Source organism: Ascaphus truei, chromosome 12, assembly GCF_040206685.1.
Source record: "Ascaphus truei isolate aAscTru1 chromosome 12, aAscTru1.hap1, whole genome shotgun sequence".
In the NCBI taxonomy this organism is placed as follows: domain Eukaryota; kingdom Metazoa; phylum Chordata; class Amphibia; order Anura; family Ascaphidae; genus Ascaphus; species Ascaphus truei.
The window spans coordinates 20,845,915-20,858,889 of NC_134494.1; the positions used below are offsets into that span (position 1 = coordinate 20,845,915).

At 41.8% G+C, this 12,975-nt stretch overlaps 1 long non-coding RNA gene across 1 annotated transcript in view; it reads right to left on the reverse strand.

Moving 5' to 3' along the window:
- The window catches only part of LOC142463806 (uncharacterized), a 35,672-nt gene that overhangs the window by 13,777 nt on the left and 8,920 nt on the right, over positions 1–12,975 (reverse strand). The gene's annotated exons all lie outside the window — the stretch shown is intronic.

Consider the following 12,975-nt stretch of genomic DNA (forward strand, 5'->3'; position numbering starts at 1 on the left):
TACTCGGAATACAGAAGTGAAGCAACAACGTATTCAAGTAGAATTTTGCCAACAGTTCTTCAGTTAGATTTACTAATGTCCTCGCTGTGGATCAGGGAAAATAGAGAAGTATAAACACTAGATTAAAAAAAAAAAAACCTGTCGAAATGCGAATTCCATAACCAGAAACAGTCAGACAGAAACAGACGTGAGGTGAATATAGCAAACCTTTTTTATTTTTTTGTCTACTTTTTCTCCTCCGTTTTTACAAATGCAGCAACCCTTGTTTGTCAAAGCCCTTTAACCAAACGTTATGGTTTGCAAAGTGATTTTTTCTTTATCTGTGCTTGCAATATGTATAATTATATAGTGCTAACAGTGTACACAGCACTTTACCAAATGACAATAGAAGGTGAATAAAGTACAACCATTGGGTGATAAGAGTAGGCGGTAAATGGCAACATAAGGCAAAAGGAGGCCCTGTCCCGAAGAGCTTACAATCTAACGTAGCACTCTTTTTCACGTCTTTGACTAAGATGTTGCTCAAATAATGATGTTGCTGGAACTCAGGTCATGTTAGTGGCAAAATGATCTTAACTCCCCTCTTTCATGGAAGATTGCAGGCCAGTCTGACATGGAACTGTACCATGGCAGAGTACAGTAACGCTTTCTTCCACTATCATTCCATCAGGTAGTTGTGTTTCTGCCTACTGTGAAACAATTGCTAATTAAATTAAATGCTATATAAAAAAAAGAGCTCTTTAAACACAAAAGCAAAACACACACACATACTTTGGATGGGTGGCTGTTTCAAATAATAAGATATTTGTATTCATCAACTTATTAAAACTATTTTCTTCCAAGAATTCTGAATACAAGGCATACATACTGGACACCTAACAAGCTCCTATTGAACCCCCAAAATAATCACAACGTATATATAAGCATATGAGTCTCACAGAGGAGTGCTACTGAGCATGGCAATATATATTTAAAATCAGAGACAGAACATAAAACACAGACAGAGCTCAGTTTTTAGCACATCCAGTGAAACTCATACACGGTACAGTGCCTAAATATATATGTATAAATATCAAGTAAAATGGTCTTTTAGTTTAACATTTTTGGCCAAAATTGTTGTAAGCCCCTGAGCCAACTGCACGGCAGACCACAATTCAGGGGTCCCTAACGCTAATATAAATTCTTAATAACCTGTGTAGTAACATGAAGAATGATTTATAGTAAATCTGTCAATATTAGTTGCAAAGTTCTAAGTCTGATTGAAGCTTTTAATAACCTGTACATTACCAGGAAAAGCACTCTGTATTAGAGTTGTCACAACCATACTGCAAGCCAGCAAGTTCCCCTGAGTGGAAGATGCTATGGAGTGAGCCCTTAACCATTTAAATGTGGGAGGGGGTGAGCTACAATTAGGTAGGAGGTTGCCACCCTCCAATCAGCCAAGACTAGCTGAACAACAATTGTAAAACATACTGGACACCTAACAAGCTCCTATTGAACCCCCAAAATAATCACAACATATATATAAGCATATGAGTGTCACAGAGGAGTGCTACTGAGCATGGCAATATATATTTAAAATCAGAGACAGAACATAAAACACAGACAGAGCTCAGTTTTTAGCACATCCAGTGAAACTCATACACGGTACAACTAATATTGACAGATTTACTATAAATCATTCTTCCTGTTACTACACAGGTTATTAAGAATTTATATTAGCATTAGGGACCCCTGAATTGTGGTCTGCCGTGCAGTTGGCTCAGGGGCTTACAACAATTTTGGCCAAAAATGTTACACTAAAAGACCATTTTACTTGATATTTATACATATATATTTAGGCACTGTACCGTGTATGAGTTTCACTGGATGTGCTAAAAACTGAGCTCTGTCTGTGTTTTATTTTCTGTCTCTGATTTTAAATACAAGGCATACAGTAAATAAAAATACCACATTGTGAGCACATTCACATGTCTCAGGCAGGTCGGCAACCCTGCGTTTCCCCATTATCTCTTAGCATACAGTGCTTCTGCTGCAGCCAGGGATTCTGGGTAATGACTTGCAAATGAGCACAAAGCGTTACGTTTTGCTTCAAATTCATTTTAACATGGACCCCCTACAAGCTTATGTCTGCTGCATAAGGCGTGTAATATAGTGCGCGCGGGCACATCAATTATAATAGACTGAGTTTAAACCTTACCTTCTATACTTCCAAAGCGCGCGCACACGGCAGTGAGCGTTGAGCCGGCAGATCGGGGGAAAGACTTGAAAAGTGTTTTCGCACTGCCGCCGTTGCACGTCACACTCTATTACCCAATCAGAGTGAGGCTGCAATTTCATTGGCTGTGAGATGTGGGGAATTGCTTTGGTCACATTGGATATTTGGGGGGCGAGGAGGTTCTGAGGGTTTCAACTCACTACATGTTAACAGAGAAGTTGTGAAGGGGACATGGGAGATTGGGACAATTGTAGGATGTTGTAGCTGCCTGGGTTTTTTTTTACTGGAAAGTGTATAAGTGGTGCATAGGTATGATATGTAAATGTCCGCCTTAAAGGGGCATGTGGGTTTAGTTGTCAGGTTTTGTAGGGTTTTCTTTGTGTTCTGGAGGGAAGCGAGAAGTTGTCAGCAGTTTGCATGTTTATGTTGTCCATAATAAAGAAATAGGAGCATGTCATTAACATCTTCAGCCATTTTGGATGCAGGTAATGAGGTTGTTGTGGCTGTGTGTGAAGCAGGGTGTGACGTCATGGCCACGCCTACCCGTTCACGTCATAGCCACGCCCAGCTATCGCTCACAGCATAGACCATACACACAAAAAGTGTGTTTCACGTGCACGAGTATTCGCACACGCACGCGCGCGCCAACTATAAAACAAGCCTTACACAGCTTTTCAGCAGAGCCTAATCCTCCTCACAGACAGTTCTAGAGGAGAAATGTCACCAGGGAGTTAAAATGGCTCTCTTTCCGGTTTTTTTTTTTTTTTTGCACAGTGCCGCCCTGCTAATCATCTCTCTTTATATCTGGACCCAAGGACTAGTGGAGTATAAACACAACTTGTCAGAACAGCACTATACTAATCTCAAAAAAATGTGCTTTGTGGAGTTTAGGTTGAGCCAATCATTCCATTTAGTTTGAGCAAAGGTTCAACCGCTGCAGGATCCTGTGTGTGTAAAGGCAGGAATTGTTAAGGACAAGGCATAATTAAGCAAGCAAAAGGTTGCATAATGTCTGGAGACTACAGTTAATATGGTGCTGCTGCTGCTTCACGCATTACTAAATCCCAGAACAACTTTTTAAGCATCAGTGGGGGGTTGAGAATATTTTATCTATCTCTTTTTTTTGCTGTCCTGATACCCAAGCTAGGAAGTTTGAATCTGCACAAGTGATATCCAGCAATCGCCTGTTAAAGGCGCGTTAATAAAAACAACAACTATTTTGATCAATTCATAAGTTCTTTCCATCTATATCATCTTCTATTATTGCCGCTTAGCATAACTGTTATTCTAAATGTGGATCTAAATATTAAGTACTAAATGCTATTCTTTGACATTTTTAATATTACAAAAGGTAAGCCTTACCTCAAGCTAGAAGCAAAAGGATATCCAAAGCCATTTCAGCTGCTTTCCCCAGCTTTAAAACTTAGTTGATGTTTACAAACATGCAGGAACTAAACCAATATTAAAATGTGACTGCATATGAAAAGACACTATAACAAGAATACAGACATAAATTGATAGGGCCAACTTACTAAACGGTGCTAAGACACAAGGTACATTACGGCTCTGCAAGACACCATAGGTCCATTGAACTGAAAAATCTTAATGCCAAATATACTAAGTGGTAATAAGTCACAAGACGCCTTATAGGGCTGTAAAGCTTCCTATTCCCATTGCCACGAGTTGTCTTATGCCACAGTTAGGTGACTTATGACTTACAGTAGTAAAGCTGTCCCTAATTGTGCAATTCAATGTACCCCAATGTGGTCAATCGCACTGTGATCAGCCACGAACCCCCATTCAAGTCAATGAGGGGCTGAAATCGTCCGCTTCAGGGTAGTTAGAATTCTAGCTATAGATATGTCCCCGAAAAAAATAAAAAAAACTCTTTGTAGCTGCCAGGACATCTCTAACATTTGACCTCTCCCTGTATTTCTTATATGGAGTGGACTTGGCAAACAGCTGCTTCCTGTTACAGACCAGGCAGCTCATGGGGCTTCCTGGCTGGATCCTGAGGCTTTCTGCTCTGTAAAACCTGAGTCATAGAATAGTCGCTCCAAGAATGAGGCTGACATGTGACCTTGAACTTAGCAGTGGGTTAACAGGACACATTAGATGCTCTACTTTGGAATGTTAAAACACTGTAAGAGAGTAGACAAGGGTCATTTTTTTTTGTTTAATTTTTAACAGGAATCATTAGATGCGCTGCTGTGGAATGCCAAAAAAAAAGCTGAAAAGGAGATGGCAAGGGACATTGTAGAGCAGCAAACACATCTCCATAATAGCACAGAGGCAAACACTGGGAAAGGGGTGGAAGAGGGCATTCTGGGATGTAGATTTTTGGACTTCATTAGGGAGAGCTGCAGCAATGACCGGTTCTAGGCTACACAATGAAGACGTGCTTAGAACATTTTCTGCCCTGTTTGCCACGTGGATGATCTCTTGGGAGATTCAACTGAGTCTTTTAATGAACCCTTTTGCTTGTCATCATAAGGTAACCTTAACAATCGCTCGCCTTTCAATAACAACTCCCAAGCACATGATGTGAAAGTGTTCTAGAGTGATAGTCGTATATATGTCAATGTGAAACCTCAATGTTTTTCAGATACCCTTTGGAACAACACAAACTCTTTAGGGGAACTTGAAAATCAAATTGAAAAGAATTGGTACATGTCGTACAAGAGTTTATAGTACAGAACATCAAATGTTCTTTTCTATTCCTTGGACAGAGCAATCAAGTAATAAACACTTTCATAAAATCCTCCCATCCAGACTTTTTATTCTGCTGATACATTACAAAGAAAAATCAGTCTGCAGGATACTTAGAAGTTCTATGTAAATATAAATTGATGACAGATAAGGACCATTTGGACTACGTAGTTTTACCAGTGCAGAGTTTGATACTTTGCACCTTCCAAATCATTCGCCGAGTAAAGACTGAAAGAAGTCATTGTGGGTGGGGGGAAAAAATGCACAATGGACAGAAATCAAGCTGAAAGATTGAAAGATTCGGGACACGGGAAACAAGCATCATACATAATACGTAAAAAACATGTTTTATTAAAAAAACAAATAACAATCCATGGCCACACAAACACGGTGGTATTACTAACATACTTAATTTTATTGTTTTTTTTTTGTTGTCAATTAAAATGTTACGTCTTTTAAACAATTGACGATTGTTTTCTTCAAGAGGAAATCCCAGTCTGCCAGATTTCTTTCTCCTTTTTTTTTTTTTTAAACTGACTTCTTTCAAGGCTAAAACTGTGGAACAGGGTGAAAAGGAACGATTAATGTGTGTGTAATAAAAAGGCAGCGAGCCCTTGAGCCCTCTGTTATCAGACCGTGCAGTTAAAGAAAAATAACAATAATAAGCTATTAAAATAATGCATACGGGACAAACCGTGCGCCCGCAAGACTTCGTTCTTCACAAGCCTTTGTCACCCCCATGTCACGGTCTTCCTCGACACTTCTCAAAAGCCATAACCTACGCTACAAATCTCACCATCCTGGATTCTCTGTCAGCAACGCCAATTTCTAACATAATTGTCAGGGCGAGGAGGAAGTTAGGTCATTTTGTGAAAATAAAGCGAAAGTAGATACAAAAAAAGAAAGAAATTGTTTCAATGAGAAAATGGGGGGAAACACTTAAGGAGGGAAAAGGGACGTGGAATACCCGACTGACGCCTTTCTGTCGGTTTCTGATATGCCGGCTGCGTCCTCAGCTATTAATCTTCTGGTGGAGAGAATGTGTTCCTTAATGCTTGTCTGGTCTACGGGAAAATCTTTTTCCTGGAACTCCTCGAGCTACTGCTCAATTTCAGTCTATCACAGGATTTTACATGCAGCCGCCACTTTCTCTTTGTTTTATGGAAGGAATAGCAACGTTTGGAGCGTGCTTAAGTGACGGTTCCATTGCTTTTTCGAGCTGCTGTCTGACATCCCTAAATCTCTTCTCAATTCCCTCCCCCCCTCCCCGATTGAGCATCCTCAATATGCCACAAAAATGTGCTTTTACCTACGGCTTTAGTGTCATCTGGCCGTTGGCTCAATGGGGCAACAGAACATGAAGAATGACCTTGTTTTTAACAGGAGTGCGAGTTAAAATGACTTCAAATCAAAGCTGAAAACCCAGTGACAGGATCTTTTACATTTTTACGTGTAAAGAGGTACCTTTGACAGATGGAGGTACCTTGACATGTACGGCTGACCAATGCATGACAAGTTTCATTAGCATCAAAAAATTTAAAAACAATAATCTCGCCTGCGATCCCCAAGGAAGTGATGTCATTGGTGGTCCTGGGATTCGTTTACCACTACGAGCTTCACAGCCAGCTAAAAAGGACTTAGAAAAACAAACCTCTTAACCTTCATGTGAACTTTCCACTTGGGAGTTCTAATTTCGTTTACCTCATATTGTTTGGGTGTCTTGGATTAAGTTTTAGTCTAATGTCCATAAAAGGGCGAGGCTAATTGCATCGGGCCGGGCATCCAGAGAGCTGAGACTGTTTAGCTTTCGTCATACTGCTTTCTCCCATCGGTCCGTCGTCTCAACAAAAAAACTCTTGTGTCCGTTCACAAAAGTCTTAAGTTTCAACACTATTTGGGTAACTGTTTCCCATTCCTCCAGCTGTTCATGCTACTCCTGGCCTAAACTTTCCCCTTCTATTACAACCACATATAAAGTACTTCCATTGCCCCTCAACTATGACCTACAGCCCCCACCTCTCCGTTACAGTCAGCCTGTGTTCACATGGAAAACTTGATCTATGTATAAAATATTACAGAGCTTCCTTTCAAAAATTTAAATATATATATCCCTGAAACCAGCGCTTATTTCATCCTTTTTTTTTTAATGAGAAATGTATGAATTTAATAGTGATGAACTAAAGTCCTTTGTGTAGTATGGTTAAAAGAAGACTTTTCCATCCATCAAGTTCAACTCCATCCAAATTACTTAAAAGGGCAACTTTTTGGTGGTGATCCAGCTCAAAGCAAAAATAAAAACCCTTTGCAAAACGGCTCAATGTTGTTCTATAGTGGTAAGAATTCTTCAGGGTTTTAATTTATATATATATATATGTAGAGGTATCAGTACCGTGTTAGCCGAGCTTCAATATATATATATATATACACACACACACACACACACATATATATATATATATATACACATATATAAAAAATATATATATTCATATTAAAACAGCTGGCAAATGTAAAAACACACACATCAAATTAACAATACTGCTGGGTCTGTCTTCTGATTTTATGGTCTGTCACTAAGTGTTGCTTTTTTATAAACAAAAAAACTTTTAACTCAATACAAAGAGTGCTTCTTCTATTCTGTTGTCCTTGCCAAATAACGTTTTCTAGTTTTCTTCCTTGTGTTATTGATGTCCCAAAGTTCTATGTGACTATGTTGTGACAGCAGTTTCTGTCTGTAGCACGATACTAGATCACAACGTGATCAACATCGCTTTCGCCCTGGGCTTCCAATTGTAAACAAGACATATGAAAAGGCAGAGAGACCCCCCAACACCATTCCTGGAAAGATTTGATAACCAAAGTGTTACTTATTTGTTCCTTGTGAAAAATGTATGTGTATTGCTTAAATTTGGGTCTGCTGAATTTTAATACAGTATTTGTCACTGTTTATCCGTTTGGGTAATGATAAATAATTATTTTAATAATGAATTAATTTACAGCCAAAATAACAACAACAAAAATATTTCCCTGTAGATTTGAGATGACTAAAAAAAAATGCTTGTTTGATAAACTAAAAGGTCGGTCGGTCAGTCGATCAGTCGGTCAGTCGGTCAATCCCTTACATTAAATGTGCTCACACGGCTGCTAGCTCATGTTGGTTCTAGGAAACCCCTTTAGCGTCAATAAGTAGTGTTTTTTTATTGTAGATGCCATTATATTCTCATTTGAAGAAAAAAAACATATAATGGATTGTTGTTTTCACCCCTAATTACTTTATTTCAAATAACTCCTGCATTTTAGAGGGGGAAACCATCACGCCCAGAAGGCACTACGGCAAAGAAGGAGTTAAAAGGTCAGAAAAACCCCAAGGTCATTGTTCTTCTCGTATACAGAAATAAAAGTGTGTTTGCACACCACTGAGCAACTGATCCACATATTCTGTGCTATAGGGGGAAGGGCCACTGTGTAGGTCGATGTCCCGTTCATTTTAAGCATGTTATTTTATTGTTGTTTTCAAAGCAGTGTTTAAAAATGATTATAAGCATCAGAAAGCAGGGCAGAAAGTATAATGGGTTTCAAAGAACACAACTACTGCACATAAAGTTCCGAATATACTGTACAAAGCAGGACCCAAACTACAGTCGTTTGGGGGTTTAAATAATTGCATTTTAATTCAATTATATTGGCTTTAAAAGGGAGCCTAATGGTTGCATTCAGTATTTTCCACAAATTAATTAAATTGTTGTTTTATTGTGAAAAATACTTTGTCCAATTCCATAAAGTATTTCTTCACTGGAATGTGCATGTAAATGAGTCATGTTCTGCAAATAACGTTTTCACGTACTATTCAATAATCAGTAAAGTCCGGCATTAACGGGATCACGCGGGGCAGTGTTTCCCCACCTCTTTAACTAGCTGTCACTGGATGGTGTGAACCTCTTCACTCTTAAAAGTCGTTACCAGCCTGACAGCACCTGGTTCCTATGACTGTCCGGAAACCCAGCACCGGCTGCACCTAAAAACTATAAAAATCTACCCAAAACCAACCAGTATGGTGGTTTGCCAGCCCCCAGGGATTGCCGACGGGATTACCCAAAAGTCACTTATCTACCCATTACAATGATACACAAACTACAGCAAAAAGACACACTTACTTGGGAATTGGGGTAACAATCTATACTCTCCTAGGTGCAGGGAATCCTAACCCTGATAACAGTTGCAAAAACAGGACAGAAAATATTCCAGGCAGCTTCCAATGAAGGAGCTCTTTCTTGCTGGAGACTTCAAATTAGAAACTTAGAATCTGAGAATTGTAGAGGACTGGAGAACTAACTATCTGAGGGACGCGAGGGGTTATAATATCTCTGACTTTCATTCACAGAATACTACCCCCCTTTCAGAAGCGTGAGAATATTCTCAGCAACCAATCCAAGACAAACTGGCAGAAACAACAGGGTTACCTGGAAATCTGAATGAACCAAGGGGCATGTGCAATTTGGCACCTCTGCCCCTTGTTCCCTCATTGCCTCCCGCGGTGACAAGCTCCTGCCAGTCTGGTGGGATCAATGGAAATGCAAAGAGTCCATTGATCTCAGGACGTGAATACTTGAGTCCTTCCCTCCTGTCCAAATGGTCTTGACACCTCGGACATCCTCTGGGCTTTCATCTCCACTGTATGGGTAGACACAGTGGCATGTTCTGAAAGTCCCAGCTCATAATACTGTGAACAGGCAGATATGTTTTAAAACACACCGTTCCATAAAATATACACTTTAAAAACACACTGTTCCATAAAATATACACTTTAAAACACACTGTTCAATAAAATATACACTTTTAAACACACTGTTCCATAAAATATACACTTTAAAAATATCCTAAGTCTTTTAGTTATGGGAAATAGAATAAGAAGTTGCACGTTATTTCTTACTAGCCATATTCCCCACACTCTATACAATAAACTTAGGACAGGACTTTTAAAAGTCTCCTCACAACCTCATAGATGATTGGAGTACCCCTAGAACCTCTAAGCAGGTTCTGGGTTACCTGTACAGTAATTGGGTATCCCCCCTAACCTGGGGATCCCTTCTAGTTACAGGGATACTTTACATCCCTATGCACCCATTTACCTTTCTGGGCTGTGCTGAAGCAGGGACCCTAGTGGTGAGTCACGCAAGCATTTCCAAGGGGAGATATTACCGAGACAATGTGTCTACATGCATCCAGGCATCCGACCTAATTCCTGGGTACATTTTTAGGGGAACCAGCAAATCTGGGCCCTGACTAGATAGACACAATCTGACAACACTTTCTCTGCAACCCCTCTCCCCCCCCCCCCCCCTGAAATTCTTACCACAGCAATCCCTGTTTGCTGGCATCCCTGCAAAGGTAAAAACACAAAAATTCTTTGTACAGTAGCCGCATAATTACAGGTAATGCTTTTACAACAGTTGTGTCCAAGAACTGACACTCCTGAACCCCAACACATGGGTCAGAGGTAACCAAACGGGCTTAACCTTTATAAGTGAGCCTGGTTACCTCTTCAGCATCACACCCTCTCTATCCACCTTTAAGACCCACCTTAAAACACACCTGCTTAACAAGACATATGAGTAGCTCTGTGGCTAACACTATACACCCGATACATAAAGCTTGGCCCCTTGCAGACGCACTTACCAGTACACGCTCCTACTGTATCTGCATGTTCCTCCTACCAATTAGACTGTAAGCTCTTCGGAGCAGAGACTCCTTTTCCTAAATGTTACTTTTATGTCTGAAGCACTTCTCCCCTTTATGTGTTATTTGTATTATTTGTTATTTATATGATTGTCATGTGTATTACTGCTGTGAAGCGCTATGTACATTAAAGGCGCTGTATACAGTATGTAGCCCCCTTTCCCTATGCCTAAGGGAACTACGCGGGCAACTACGCGCGCTGCTGTACCTGTTTGCTCACAGAAGGCCTAAGCCTCCACCTCTGGGAGCCTGGGGTGAACTCTTTTTCCTTGCGTTCGGTGCCTCCGCCTCTGAGGGATCCCAGAGTTGGCAGGATAACACCTCACAGGAAGCAACAAGCAGTAATAAGTAATACACCACACAACGTATATAACTAAGGTTTACTGTACACACATAGTAACACAGAAAACATATACTGTAATAACTGTACCCACAGTATGAACCCAGTGCTCCAACGCGTGGTGGTTCCCCCAAAGTACTGAGGGTGCTGTGGCACCAATACCCCTGGTGTTCTGTCCCAGCAATTCCCATCCTCCTCGTGAGCGGAGCTCCAGCCAGAGGGTCTCACATGAATGTTTTGGGGTACTGCGGCCTGATCCCAGGTCGCAGAGCACTGTGTGGCTGTCCGGTCACGGTGCAGAAATATCAGTAAGGGGAACACTCCTCTACTATGGCTCAGGGCCTTACTGGGGCCTAGGGAGCAAAATCTAGGCCTAGTAGAGGAACACCGCTGGACACTACTTTCTTCTTTGCCTCCTCCGTCCAGACCCTGCACGCGGAGGATATCCTGTTTTCCCCCTTGCTACAATCCTATTGGCTGGGCAGTCCCATGTGGAACAGTCCCTCCGTCTAGGGATTCTGGGACTTGTAGTTCCACAGGCTGCATATGCAGAGCCATCCTACAATGGCCGACACACTATTCCCGCAAAGCATTCTGGGGATTGCAGTCTCTATGGGCTTTTAAAGCCATTTAAAGATGGCCGCCTCTCTGGTCACAACTGCGCATGCAGTCTGAAGCGGCCGCCGCCACCTCTCCCCACTCGTGCGGAGCTCTGGCAGGCAACCAAGCAGTTCCCCCTCACCGGAGGTAAGGAGGGGGACTCTGCTACATATAAATAAAGACATACATACATACAAGTATTTTCAGTGAGCAGATAAAACAAACAGGGAAGAGAACACACACCGTAGCATTTACAGAGCGATTGGCCGCACGGAACTTGGTGTTGCTGGCTGGAGGAGCTAGATCCTTGGAGACATTGGGAGCCTTGGAGCGGGGAAGCAAGAATATATTTGCGGTAGGGAGCTCCAAGGTCAGGCTCACGAGTATATGTTGTGCCCCAGAACGAATCTACTGTGGCCTGCATGGCAGAGATTGGCTGCAAGGTGCAGGGGACGGGTGGGAGAGATTTGCCTCGCAGCTGGGGAGCAGTACACGATGTCACGTGTGCGCGCTGCGCGTGACGGACGTGCGTCGCGGGTGGGGGACGGAGCCAACCTCCGTGGCTGCGTACAAGGAGCTCCATGTGCGCACGCACTCTGTAAGCGGTGCAGAGGTGTGTGGAGCATCAGGTAAGGATGGAACACGCCATGGGGGACGCGTTCCCCGATTCCTTACAGTTTTTGGGAGTTACGAGAATGTTATAGGAAATGTCCTTGTAACAGGGACTTATCACTGTTGAGAAAAACTGTCTCTAAATCCAGCAGTGGGCTGATTAATTGCACAGGCAATCAACCAGACTCCACCTGGCTGATTAAGACTGTGTTAGAAAAGCCTGTTCTGAGAAACAGGAAGATTTCCTTAGCGCACAACTAGGGCTGACTAGAGGAACAGATGTCTTGAGCTGCAGAAGGACTGTATGCTGATAGCAAGACAAGGGGACCAGACCTCTCTATACCTAGACACAGACATTGCCTTAGCACACAAGGGTTCTGACCCAGGAGAGCAGAGAGGCCTTCCTCTACAGCTACAACAAACAGATAAGAGACTTTCTTCTTGGACTGTTGTATTTCTATATGTGTTTATGTGTGGGGGTGGTAACTGGCTTAGCTACCCACCCAGTTAGAGAGGGACGGAGTAAAGGTGTAGATATTCTCCAAAGCCGAGTGGGCCTTTATTTTGTTTATTTTGAATGTTTTTGCTGTGTTAAAGGAACAGGCGCAATAAAGCCTCATTTTAGTTTCAGCTTAGAACGGTCTCCATTGCGTACCTCTGCACACATCTCCTACAGTCCTCCATGCTGTTCCTGCGATGCTACTTTCCATCGCTGTCCTATGCCGTGGCCAGCTGTTTTTTCCTTGAGTTATAAGTGTGG